A 12,957-nucleotide genomic window follows, 5' to 3' on the forward strand; every position below is an offset into this window, starting at 1 on the left:
TACAAGTTGGATGAACACCAAGCAAGCAAGCAACAAACGGTCGCAATGTACGCTATCTCCTGTCTAAGTGCTAAATGCGTCTCTAAAGAGCTCAAGCGCGCTATTGCATCTAATCATTATAGATTGAGTAGAATGGCTTTTGCAAAGTTGTTCTTTAACTATACGTTCTTGTGTGAATGTGTTTTTTTTTAAAGTGAACTGTGTAGTGTGGGTAAAAAAGCAAAGGTTCCGACAGTTGCAATCATCAACGACGGCATGCACGCATGGTGCATCGTCACGACGCAGGTGAGACGGAGGCACGCATTGACGTAATATTGCTACGTTAGAATCATCGCTGCCACCGCGTTTCGGATGTAGCGCTCCGTGGTGGTGTATTCAAAGTTTTGGCAATCGATAAAACAATGATAAAAATGCAGTCAATTCCTGGGGCCTTGTGCTTTTAGCTAGTATAACTTGTGTCCAGGTTCCACTAACTCTACTAGGTGCAAATCTTGCGGGTAGAATCATCTCACGTATATTTCGAACCATACACGGATCATAAACGGCTACATGCCTTTTTCAGGGAGGGCTTCCTCCCGAAGGCGGATGCGTAAAAGGCGGAACATTTATCGGCTGACTGGACGAAGAGCCTTTTACCGGAAAAGCGCTCATCTGTAGCTTTGTGACACCAATCGCAATATATTTCAAAATAAGGCCACGCACCATTGTGGCAGCCCGGACGGCGTTGACACTTGTGCAATAGAGGAGATATACAGCCCGGACTCTTTTGCATTGTGCTCGGCATTGCGTTCTTGACTTTCCCATTGTGCGCTTTATGAGAGGCATGACTCGCCCTCCTTCAGAGCGCGCTTGTATAGGCTACCAACGCGGGACAGGATTCGAAACAGGTTTGTCCTTTTTTTTCTCCCCATCTGGGATAGACGTTGGGATCCCGTATATAGACGCGGAGATTAGCATAAAGTCAGCGACGCGGCCAGCCTGTTTCGCACTCGTTCCATTCTTTCTACTCCCGCATATACGGAACCCAACTGCGAGACGCATATAAATTTTTGCGCCCCGCGTTTCATGCGGCGAAGGCGTGCGCATTTCGTTCGTTTAATTGTGCGCGCATAAGCCCCTCTTCCCCCAATTTTCACACGTTAAATTTGGACTGTTACGCAGCTTCCTCGCCAAAATGTCCATCGGATGGCTTTCTTTCATTTATTCATTCATTCATTTCTTTTTTTTACATAGAGGCGAAGCTGACCGTTCCGAACGGGCTCGGCATGCAATAGTTCCAGCCCCCTTGGCCAAATACTGCGCCGTATATATATAAGTCACTTCTTTATGCAGCGCGTACACAAGCGAAACCGCTGCTGGATTTCCCTGTCGTCGAGGCGATTGTTTTGCCGGGATTTGTCCCTCTTCTGGCGCTAGCGCGTTTCTCTATCCCTGTTCCCGCTCCTCTTCCCCATTTTCCCTCGTACTACGTAAGCATCGCTTCCCGTCCACCACGGTTGTTTTTAGTTTTGTCTTTACGGCGATCTGGAAACGGTATAGGTCACGTTTATATATATGCACGGGCAGCGTTATACGCAAGCTATCGCGAGAGCTGACTGCTGAAAGGGGAAGAAAGGCAGGAGAGTGGGGAGGACTCCGCCGGGAACAAAAGGTTTTAGGGAGTGCACGTTGAGGGCGGGCTGTAGAAATGCGGGAATATATTTCCGTTTTCTGTCACCGACGCCCGCGTGCCGTACAGAGGGGCCGAGAGACCGCCGCTGCCGTTATCCCACGATAGCCCTGAAACAGCTCCGCGGCGCGCGTGAGCCAAAAGGGGGAAGAGAGGACATCACCTAAATAGAGGGCGAGGGAGTGGAGAGTCCCTCGTATTTTATCGGCTCGTGTCGGCCAGTTGTCGCTCGTCGCCGCTGCGCGTATACGGCCTGTGCTCGGGGTTGTTGGCGTGGCTGTCGTCAGCTTGCGCGGGCGCACGGACTCCCCAACGTCCCCGCTCTTTTTTTGGGTGTTTTGTGTCGCCCACGGACCTGCGCTCGGCGTAGGGCCCTGGGAGCTGTGCGAACATACGAGCGAGAGGGTTCGTCGATTGCCAAGTGCGCGAGAAGAGCCTGAAGTGCGGAGCGGCACGCAGGGGCATGGCGGAGGTCGTTTGCATGCTGATGCCCGGCTCGGTGTTTCCTGCCCGGATCTTACTGCCCTGTCTGTTATTGAATGTACACAGCTTGAATTTCAGCGTGGAGTGAAAGCGACGAGGACACGCGCGGATATATACGCGGAAAGAAAGGCGCGTGCACGACCGAGGCGGCGCAAATTTGCGCCGCTGCTTTGAACATTTTGCAACAAAGGGGAGATTCACTGTTCTTTGTCTGCATTGTATTGTGAAGCATTTCTCAATTTCAGCTTGACTTACTTGGCATTTCTTTCATTGCAGAATGGATAAAAACAAAAATATATAAACATGAGCCGCTTTACGACGTTTCTTAGTACGTTTATTCGTTCAGTCAAGCGTCGTTTATTGGAACAACAAAAATTAAACTGTGTAAAAACTGTCACATTTTTTACCAAAACTGCTTAGCGGATTCACTGGCTGTACGCTGTGAATGCATGAACTCTTCGTTTGAGTGAAGCTTCAATGCGGAAATCGGAAGGCAGTAAATTAGCCGAGAAATCTCGCGATGCTGATTAAGGCTGAGCAGGTAAGCTGTATACACGCCAGCTCATAACGCGCGCAGTATGCCACTTGGGACGATGCAAATGCAGGAGTGCATTACTCGAAGCGAACGTTCATGACGGCGTATACGTATGCCGGTATATGCTAGCTGCAGCTCCGTGACTGAAAGAAAACACGTTAAGCAAACAAGGCACACACAAAAGAAGGGAGACAACAAACGAGGATCAAGGACATCAGAGAGCGCTAATACATCTGGGATGCATGTTTGGTTGCTTTTCACGAAACTACATCGCATGCCAGTGCTAATCGACGAAAGCTATCAAACGAGCCAAGCACCACGAAGTCTGAACCAATGTTTCAGAGTTCGCTTCATCGTAATGACCATGAAATATAAGCGCAAGAGCTGACGAACATTCTCCGGTTGTGTTTTTCCCTCTCATTGTACTCTGCGCCGTGTTCACAAAGCGCACCACATCAATGACATATATGTATGGTACGATGGTCACGAAACTGCAGTGAATTCGCTCAGACGGTTCAAGCACCGTTCAGCACACGAGGAACCTTGCTGGCCTACGCCGTCGGTTGCAAGGAGGGCGAAGTACAACGGAGCGACCGTCGAGTTGCAGATGTGCATTCGCGACGCGTGACAGCGCAGTGTCATTGCGGGTACCACGCGCTTTGACAGGCCGCGCAGCCTCGATGGTGTCCAACAGCGTCACGGCTCAACGCACGATGCATGGGCCAGTGTGACAGACACGCGTCGAGCGAGGACAACCTCACTGGTGTCGCGACCAGCGAAAATGTAGTGCCATAGGCGCCGTTTCCCGAGATTGGAGGAGGGAAAGCACTAGGACTAACACGCATGCGAGGGTAAGAGAGAGGGAAATATTCAGAAACGCCGTCTTGTCTACACCTCGGCCGAGCAGCAGCGCGGCGTATCTGATTGCCTTGGCAACCGTGCACCTATATATGCGAAGGCAAATGGAGCCCCGCTCTGTCCCTTTCCGTCAATTATTACATACTTCTTTGTATATTTTTTTACCTCTGGCAAAACACACTCGCGCGAGCCATCTGTCCGTTAGCGGAGCTGTCGTCAAAAGTGGCCTGCAGCGCCGTCATTCAACGCCCAGGCGTCACGTTATAGAACCGCGTCCCGCAAACGCGGAGATCAAATATATGCGGAGAGAGCTGTAGTGGCCGCGCTGCACTGAGATAAGAGAACAAAAAGAAATTCCCCCGGCATTCGCTGTACCACTAAACTGAGCCTTTTTTTTTTTCGGCCACTCGCGTATACGTATATATACACGCTGCTTGTGGGGCGGGTCGCGTGTATAAACGTTCGAGGTTGCGAATAGGACGCAGAGTGAACCTACACAGACTGTTCCTTTCATTTTTTCCCCCTACATACATGCATGCATAGCTCGTTGCGTGTTCGTACAGAGTCACCGGCCAGATCTAATTCGACAGCCAAACCTGGAAACCCCGAGCGCGACAGGGTCCCGCGGGAGATGATTGACATCTGGAGGTCGCTCTCCTTCGCCCCCGTGCTTTTCGCCCATGTCTCTTGAAGCAGGAATATATCGACGCCTCTCCCTGGTTAGTTTGTTGATAACTTTTTGCTTTTCTGTTTATGAAGCGTTTTTCACGCCATTCGTGCAACACGATGCTTCGCCGGGCAGGGTTCGTCTCTCCAATCAACAGCTGTGCGTGTGACATGGTGGGAGTGCGCGATTACCCGTAGTGCACTTGACCGGGTGTCCCTTGTGCGTACGAAATATTGCAGGTTTGCGCAACGAAGAACAAGGGAAATAAAAAATAGGTGAACTGGATACAATAAAGAAAAGGCTGTGAAGAAAAAATGAACAGTGAATGCAAGTAATGAAACAATAAAAAATATTCTGTAGGAAAGCTAATAATACTCTGTAAAAAGATGTGAAAGCATTCGCCACGGGAAAGGTCCTGAAAAATTGGTAAACGGAGCTGTCCAGTTGACAAGTTATGCTCCACCGTGGGTCGAATTCAATGAGATTGCTGTCAATGTAAAAGTACGCTGAGCACATTTCGCATTTAGCCTACTTTACCAGTCGGTGTATACAGTCAGTGTGAGCAGAGGCCAACCCCGATGTTACTCCATTGGCGGCCAAACACCTACGCCGCACTTCACTAGATTCATTCATAAATCTTTGTTGGTTGGTTGGATGTCACGTCTTGCCTTTTTTTTTTGCTTTCGGATCGCGATGGATACGGATATGATGCGCATTCACGCTACGCACTTTGCTAGTCTGCCTCTCCCTTCATGAGCACGTTGAAGGACCCCAGGCGGTTGAAATTTCCGGAGCCCTTCACTACGGCGTCCCTCACAGCCTGACTCGCTTTGGGACGTTAAACCCCCATAAACCATATCTCATCTTCCTTCATGATGTGCCTGGCTGGTGTCATCCCAACAAGACGACCGGCGAGCTTTGGTGCAGCGAGCCATGGATGTCGTCACACGTCACCAGAATTAAGTGGTTCCTCCCTCTCAAGGAAGATAAAAGTGCAGAAACGAAGCGCGCACGTTACTTGTCGCGCCTCTCTTATCCGTTCTGATGCACTCAAAGTGAACACGGAAGGGGAAAGCCTCAGGGTGCTTGCCAACGTTTCGGCAAGAGGACTGCTATTCTTCTGGGCAAAGCGTTCATCGTTGGCGAGATCTAAATGGGGCCTTCACTCCGAAGAGGAATGCCCGGTGAGGGGGAGGGGGGCGTGGCGGGGTTTAAATGAGGAACGTTTTGACGAGAAGGAGACAAGTCTTCTTGTCGAAACGTTGGCCATCACCCTGAGGCTTTCCCTCCCTTGTTGAATTCGTGCGTATACCAAGAAACAATCTGGTTGCCCTCTCTCTACCATTGTCCGTTCTGAAGCTCTCTTATGAACAAGCAAGTAATTAACAATATTTGTTGTTTACAGAGAAGTTTTTTGTTGTTCTCGTTTCAGAAAGATTTAAGGCAGCCTGAAATCTTTCTGAAATTAAAGAAAGTCCGCGAGAGTGCCTGAACCGCATTTATACAATTCGAGCCGCCACAAAGCCCGGTATAGGTGTACCCTCGTGCACTATGCCCCGACAGTTGTGCGCTGAAAATGCAGGAGTTTATCTCTGCCCCAGATCGGCATCTTTCTTGTTTCTTTTCCATATTTCCTCACGTATTTTGACACTTTCGACACACTCAGTGCGGCGAGAGCAGTAAACACGGATGCAGTTTCGCCCGATCGATGGCGCTTTACGAGGGGCCTCGAGACCTAGTTTCGCCATCTGGTGCTGAGATGAGCAAACACTCTTGAAGACGAGCAGAGCGGACGCGCCAGGCAACGGTTTTTGCACGGCCGAGGAGCGGCGCTGTTTCGTTCCTGCACCGAAACTGGACGGCCGCGAGGCGCGTATAGGGACGAATCAAAGAAGAAACAAGGCTTACATCGCGCGCAGCGAGCTTCAAAGCAAAAGCATCGAAACGGGCGAGGGAAGAAAGATGGAGAGAGAAAAAAGGAAGCACCCTCGGAAGAGACGCGTGAACAATGTGAACGAGGAGGTCTGTTCTGGGGGATGCGTGGGGATACATTTTTCGGCATAATTTAAAGAAAAAAAAGTATGAGGGAGTGTGTGAAGAGGGAGGAATGAAAGAAGGGATATATAGATAGTTGGAGTGCGCGGTGCGGGCGCTCTAGTTATGCGCGTTATGTGGGAGCTCGGCTTCGCTTTCCAAGCGACGGGATGGAGGGATCGGATATCGTGACGGAAGCAAGAGGGAGGGGCGAAAAGTAAAGAAAGAAAACGAAGGCTTGTTTGTAGTTAGGGGTGGTATATTTATGGTACAGCGCACGCGATATGACCTCGCCGCGCCCAGCAGCTCCCCGTTTTTCGAGTCCGATCGCAAAGTGTACAGGGGACGAATATGGCGTGAGCGCGCCGCGCTGGCCCCTTTATAAATCGCGCCGCAGAGCCGGATGTAAGGACAGTTGGCGACCGACTAATGGATGGGGATGAAAAAGAGCAACAAACGAAAATGCATCAGCGATGGTGGCAGTTCGATGGGGGGGTCACGGGCCGCAAGGCTCTGCGGTCGACAACTCCACGATTTCGCTCGTGATAAGAATCGCCGCGCTTCGGACTCTGACGTCAGGGCACGAAGAAAGTGTCTTCTCTCTGAGTGCAACTGAGTACATTTTTATTTAAGCTCAAAGCGATACCACCTGTGCAAGCTGTTCTGAACGAAATACGGGCGTCGAAAGAGATTATAAAAGATAAAATGAGCTCTAATAAGTGCTGATCGCGCATGCATATGCATGAACACACATACCAGGCCTGTTTATACTCTTCGAAAGCTCGCGGGGTCAGGTTTAAGCTTAAAAAGAATAGTAGGTGTCAGCGAATGAGCCGGTGCCGTTCAGTCATAAACGGCCTTTACGTGCAAACACTCGGCGCCAGCGATACCACACTGTAAACGCGAATTAGCCCTTTTAGGGGCAGGGCATGCTGCCCAAGTCTCTGAGTGGACTTAAATCAGTGGCTAAATATAATTTTACTGCTGGCAACAAGGCATGTTCCCACCGCAAAGCACAGTAACTTGTAGTAGTTGCAATGAGAGGGAGGTTTTAAACGCGGGATGGAGGTCTTGAGGTTAGCAAATAAAGGAGATTGCAAAGTCGGGTAAAATCTTCGTAACTGCTAGGTCTTCGCATGTTTTGAAAACAGTAGTCGTTTCCGTTGCCAATGTTCTGTATTCCTTACTTCTAGTTATAGAAATTTACCCCACGACTTTGGCAGAATACTCTGTCCCCAAAAGGGAGTGCCTAGGGAAAAGCTAACTCCATTTTTACTCTCATATACAGGCTAATCCGTGTTTGGACTGCAGTCTCGACGCCCAGTGATACACATCCTAGCTTACGCAGCTTTGCGATTGTCAAGGTTGAGCGCATATACCCCATATGCATGAAAGAAGGGAAGCACTTCTCAGTGAGACATTTATTGTCGACGTTTCGGCCGGAGCCCGACCTTCCTCAAGACATGGAGGGTCCTGAAAAGGGCCGGGCCCCGGTTAAAAAGTCGAAAATAAATGTCTGACTGTGAAGTGTTTGCCTTCTTCGACATTATGAAGCGGACCTCCTGTACAAAAATGTCTTTAGACAGTCTACAGACTCTCCATAGACTCATGTCTATAAAGTCTATAGATTCTCTATAGACAAATCCTAAAGTCTGTGGTCAATACAAATCCTATAGATAGTATATAGACAACCTATATATTTATGGCCGTACACTCTTGTAAATTTCTGTACATAGACGTTCTATAGACTATGAATATACAAAAAAAATATCTATAAGAGGGCAATAGAGTCCATAAAATGTCTATAGCCTGCCTGTAGACGATTTTTATAAGAGCTGCCGGCTGATTTTAGCCATCGATGGTTTGTCCACATAATGCGTGAGCAACTATGAAGCATTTCTATCGAGTGCGACTTTCGTCGCCCTCTATACTGTGAAGTCAGCATTTTCCGCGCACTGCGGCCATTGTGTGTGCGTGTTTTAACACGGTGTTAACGGCACAAAAAAAGGTGACACTTTGTTAAGAGCACTTAATGAACCGAAAACTTCGTGTCTATCCGTCCGAAGAGTCAGTCTATCTATTTGTTCATTTTATATTTTGCGACCCGGATATTTAGACAAGCTTGTGTCCTCAGTATGTCGGGGTTTGCTAGACAACAGAAGTCAACACCATGCAAGAAAAGGCAAGGCAATGCTTTGCAAAGCGCAGAATGACATGCAGCATATAACTTTACAGATGGCGCGAAAGATAGACGTAGGTAATGCTGTTGTTCAAGACGAGCGCTTCTATCCGAGCACCGCAAAGCTGTGGATGAGGTCATTCCTTCAACAGATCTTGATGCGTCACCAAATGACTATGTAAGTAACCGTCGCCACTTTGGCTGCGGTTACATATATGTCCCCGTTTCACTATTCAGTGCAACAAAAAGGCTGTCTTTATTTAATTCTTCCACCTTTTTTCTCCATTTCTTGGTCGTTGTTGTCAGTCGAGTTGAGTTCACAGCAAGACGAAGACTTGTGCCAGTGGCTCCTTCTGTCAGCTGCGGCCTCGTTATTCCATAAAATTGTTCATATCCTGTCCATGTCCTGTGTACTGTCCTGTTCGTGTACTGTCATCCCCCCCCCCCCCCCTTTTTTTTTCGGTTGGACATTTACATCTCGCGATGCTTACTCTCTAAACCAAGCTGCTCATTTTCTGCGTATAATGTTAAACCTATTATTTTCCTTTTCATCTCTCGCTGAGCAATTCTTGGCTTTTTTTTTTCAGCCTCCAAATTTCGGCCGGCTAGTCAGGTACATCGCTTGTATGATTTTCAAGCTTACAGTGTAATAAAAAGAAATGGCTGATCGGACGAAGCTCGCAAAAAGTCGAACGACATTCACAACTATACGACGAAACTAAGTTCTCGATTTGAGTCAATTCAATTTAACGCTTACAGCCCCGTGATGCGCTTGCGGGCTCTATTTTGTTGTCTGCGAGCAAAAAATTTTCTTGAATTGCATGTAGCAACATTTCCACGTCGATTATAAGATTTTCTTGTCGCTTGTTCGGGCGTGTCCTCTTAAAGCGCTGAAATGCCCAGTATATCTTTTCAGGACCTCCGCCATGACGAAAACTGTACGCCAGCGGTCGTGCACACCATGAAGGTCCTGAGTTCTAAGAACGCGCCGTCTCTCACAATACACTTTCTTTGTGGCTCCAAGAGCAAAAATGAAGGCGCGTGAGTGCTCCCGGCCATCAGCACACGAGAGAGAAAGAGAGAGAGAGGGAAAAAAAGAAGACGACGAAAGGACGCAGCGGGGCATTCATCTGGGACCACAGCCCGCGGGACATCGAAGAAAGGGGGGCGAACCTCTCGAGATGCATCGCAGGGGTCTCGCCAGCACTCACTACGCCGCGCATGCGACGCACGCCATTCCATTCCCGAGGCGGCGCTCCCTAGAATGCCGCCGCCGCCGCCGCCGGGCCATGAGAAACGCGACCAGTGAGCGAACGGCGGAGGCAAGGTGGAGGCGCTGCGTTGGGGCCCCCCAGGAAGCGCCAGCAGAAGCAGTAGCAGAGAACTCGATAAAGCACGGATGCACTCGGGGACGAAGAGAAGGGGGATATGGTTAGGGCTAGAGTCTCAACAGCACGACGGCGCGTGCGGCCTGCACTGAGGGGGACGGAAAAAGAGCTAGGAGACACTGCGAAGAGATGCTCGTAGAAGGTGGGGGAGGGGGGTTGCGCCTTGTCTCCGTGCCCGGGGCCCGTTTTTCCTTCCTGGAGGTGCGGAAAGGAAGGGAGAGAGAGCTGGAAAGAACGGAGCCCGAACCAGGAGGTCCTGGGATGGAGCGCGTGGGAGGAACCGACTTTCCATTTTTTTTTTTCTCCCCTCCGAGCGAAGAAAGCACGCCTCTCTTCGTCGTCGCCGAGTCGTCGCCATGTGCGCGCGTTGCTGCTTTCGTCTGTCTCTGCGTCGTCGTTCGCGCAGGTGCCGTCGGCCGCGGAGGCGGACCGGCGCCGCCGCTTGTCGTTCTCGGTCGGCGGCGGCACCACGCCTACCGGCGGCGCCGGCGCAGTGAGCAGGGCCACATTTCGATTCGGACTTCCCGCAGTGGGACGGCCTCCGAGCGGCGGAGGAGAGCCGTCCGTCCGTTCCTTGGGCGGCGAACCCGCCTCCGCCGTCAGCGGGTGCGGAAACGGAGACGTCGTCGTCATCGCGAATGCGGCGGCTCTCGCCCCCCCCCCCCCCCCCCCTCTCTGTTCTCTCCTGACCCCCCCCCCCCCCCCCTTACTCTTTCCTCCGTTACGTACTTCTCATCCTTCTCGCTTTCCGTCTTCCGCTGCTCGAGACCGCTACGAGCCGTTTCTGCCGCCAGATGGCAGCTGAAGTCCGATGCAGTACGTACGGACAACCACAGGCGGATTCAAAACGGAGTATCGCTCGGGAGTCGGGATGGGAGTCCCATCGGGGTTAAAAGGAAATACTCGAACGCTCCGAGGGTTAAACGATAGCTCTACCATGGTTAGAAAATAGTAATTTGGGGGGGGGGGGGGGAGGGGGGGGGGGAGGGGGGAGGAGGTTAAAAGACAGAACTCTCGAAAACGAACGGGACAACTGAAACGAGAAAGTGAAAGCAAGAAAATATGCTGGTTAGGAAGTGCAGGCGGAGTTCGTTATCGCTTGCGGACATGGAGCTTTCGAGCTGAGAATAATCTGCGCTAGCATTTAATCTTCGTAAAATAAAATAATATCATTTCGTTGTTTGTGTTTCAGTTGTCCGCTTTGCTTTCATTCAAATAGGACTCGTAAAAGAGGTCACTTAAGGCAGAAAGGAGAAGGTACACAGATGTGAAAGGCTACGCAAAACGGGGCTATAAAGGTGGAACTGTTTTTTCTGCAGGCGAGGTGCGCAAGTGGTTGCTAATATTTGGTAAGATGAGCGGATTTAGCGTTGTATGTAACGAGGTATAGAGGACGCAAGCAATGCGAGCATGACGCACCGACGCCGTCATTTGCCTCCGCATCTTTTTCCGTCCTTGACATGCTGTTCGTGGAAAGTGACACCGGCTATGACACCAGCTAAAAAAGCCATGATCAATATAGGAGCAATCCATGTCTTTTCTTCATTTAAGCCAGTTCTCTGTGCGCCCACCACTTGTGACGACCAATTAGGCATCTGACATGACTTTGAAGTATTACACTTTGCAGTTCTGTTTTCATGGCACCTACGCACGGCAACTAAAATATGGTATTTAATTCCGCGAATGGTATTTCCACTTCTTATATTATACCCCGTCCTTGTCACATTTCATACGCCAGTAACATCACAAATGCAGCTTTCTACTGGACATTTCACATCGCAAAGGAGTGTTCCTTAAACTGTGTAAATTGTGAGCACATAAATGTTCAGGCAGCTGCAAAAGAGTCGACCTCACCGCAACACGTCGTGGGAAGACTGCGGCACCAACTCAACAAATGATTCGTTCAATGCTGAGGCAGGTGGCTGGCTATGTTAGCTCCAGCATCCGAATAGTGGCCGTATATAGTTCGTTTGGAACCACTGGCAGTTATTTCTCCGTTTCCGACAATGAATATATAAATCATAGAACACCATCCTCCGCCCGTGTCTCGCACGTCCCCGGGGAACCTTTTTTTTGTTGTTGTCGTTCGCTTTACTTTGGAGCTTAATAATTACAACGGACTTCTCTGCAAACCTTCCTGACTTGCCATCTTGTCTCAAAGCGACGTGACGCGCCACGTGACAGACCGAAAACCGTTTACGTGCGCTCCGTTTTCGTGAGCCGCAAATGCCGTCACCCACGTTTCCGCCTCATCGCCCGCAGGCGCGCACGACGCACACACACGCACTACAGCCGATGCTACACTGTATCGCCGACAGATGGCGCTTCCTTCACTCCCTCCGGGCTGAAAGCCATTAAAGCCATCTCGGGGCGCGGACGAGAGCGCAATTTTCACTGATCCCGCTTACGAGAGCCTCGAAAGGTAACGCAGGCTGAGATGAGGGGGGGGGGGGGGGGGGTGCATTGGAGGCGCGGGCGCTTGAGTCACGCGCCAGTACCCCCCTTCCTTCTCTAACTTCCGTGCAGGCTCATCCCAAAGGGCCAGCCGTGGTATTCGATTTGTCGTCGTCCCGTTGTTTCGGTGTCAGTGCCAACTACGCTCAGGGTAGCGGTGATGCGCCGCCCCGATCCATTGTCTGCGCGCTGAGGCCAAGAGACTCCGCGGGCGATACTAGCTATACGCTAACCCCCAGCGTTCCACTGTGCCGTGAGTGTAGTACATATATACGTGCACGAGAACGCGCTTCGCTGCAGGGTGGGAGTAGCTGAGCGCAAGGGGCATGAATACGTGCGCGCACGTGGAGCGCCCAGTCGGCGCCGGGACGGAGAAACTAGATTGAGTGGGCCCACGTGAAATTGGATCGCATTTCCAGTTCCCCCCCTTCGCTTTTGTCGGTGGCGCCCTCCGAAAAGGAAAGCTGCGCTGGAGAGTGGAAGAACACCCTCAACCGAGCCGCCGGAGTGCGTCTCCTTTCTTCGGTCTCGTCTCTTGTGCGGTAAAGTGATGCGCGTTTGTGTATACGTCTCTCCTGGTATGGTTTGTGCGTGCGTATGTGTTTACGGGCGTTCACTACTCGGGTTTCGAGCGTGCGTACACGGAGAAACGCCGCTTGCGCTCCGTTTTTAATGCGAATGCGTTTGCAA

At 50.7% G+C, this 12,957-nt stretch overlaps 1 protein-coding gene across 1 annotated transcript in view; it reads right to left on the reverse strand.

The window, feature by feature from the left end:
* Positions 1–12,957, reverse strand: part of LOC144128671 (dachshund homolog 1-like) — a 57,627-nt gene that overhangs the window by 26,217 nt on the left and 18,453 nt on the right. The gene's annotated exons all lie outside the window — the stretch shown is intronic.

This window comes from Amblyomma americanum, chromosome 4 (assembly GCF_052857255.1).
Source record: "Amblyomma americanum isolate KBUSLIRL-KWMA chromosome 4, ASM5285725v1, whole genome shotgun sequence".
Taxonomy (NCBI): Eukaryota; Metazoa; Arthropoda; class Arachnida; order Ixodida; family Ixodidae; genus Amblyomma; species Amblyomma americanum.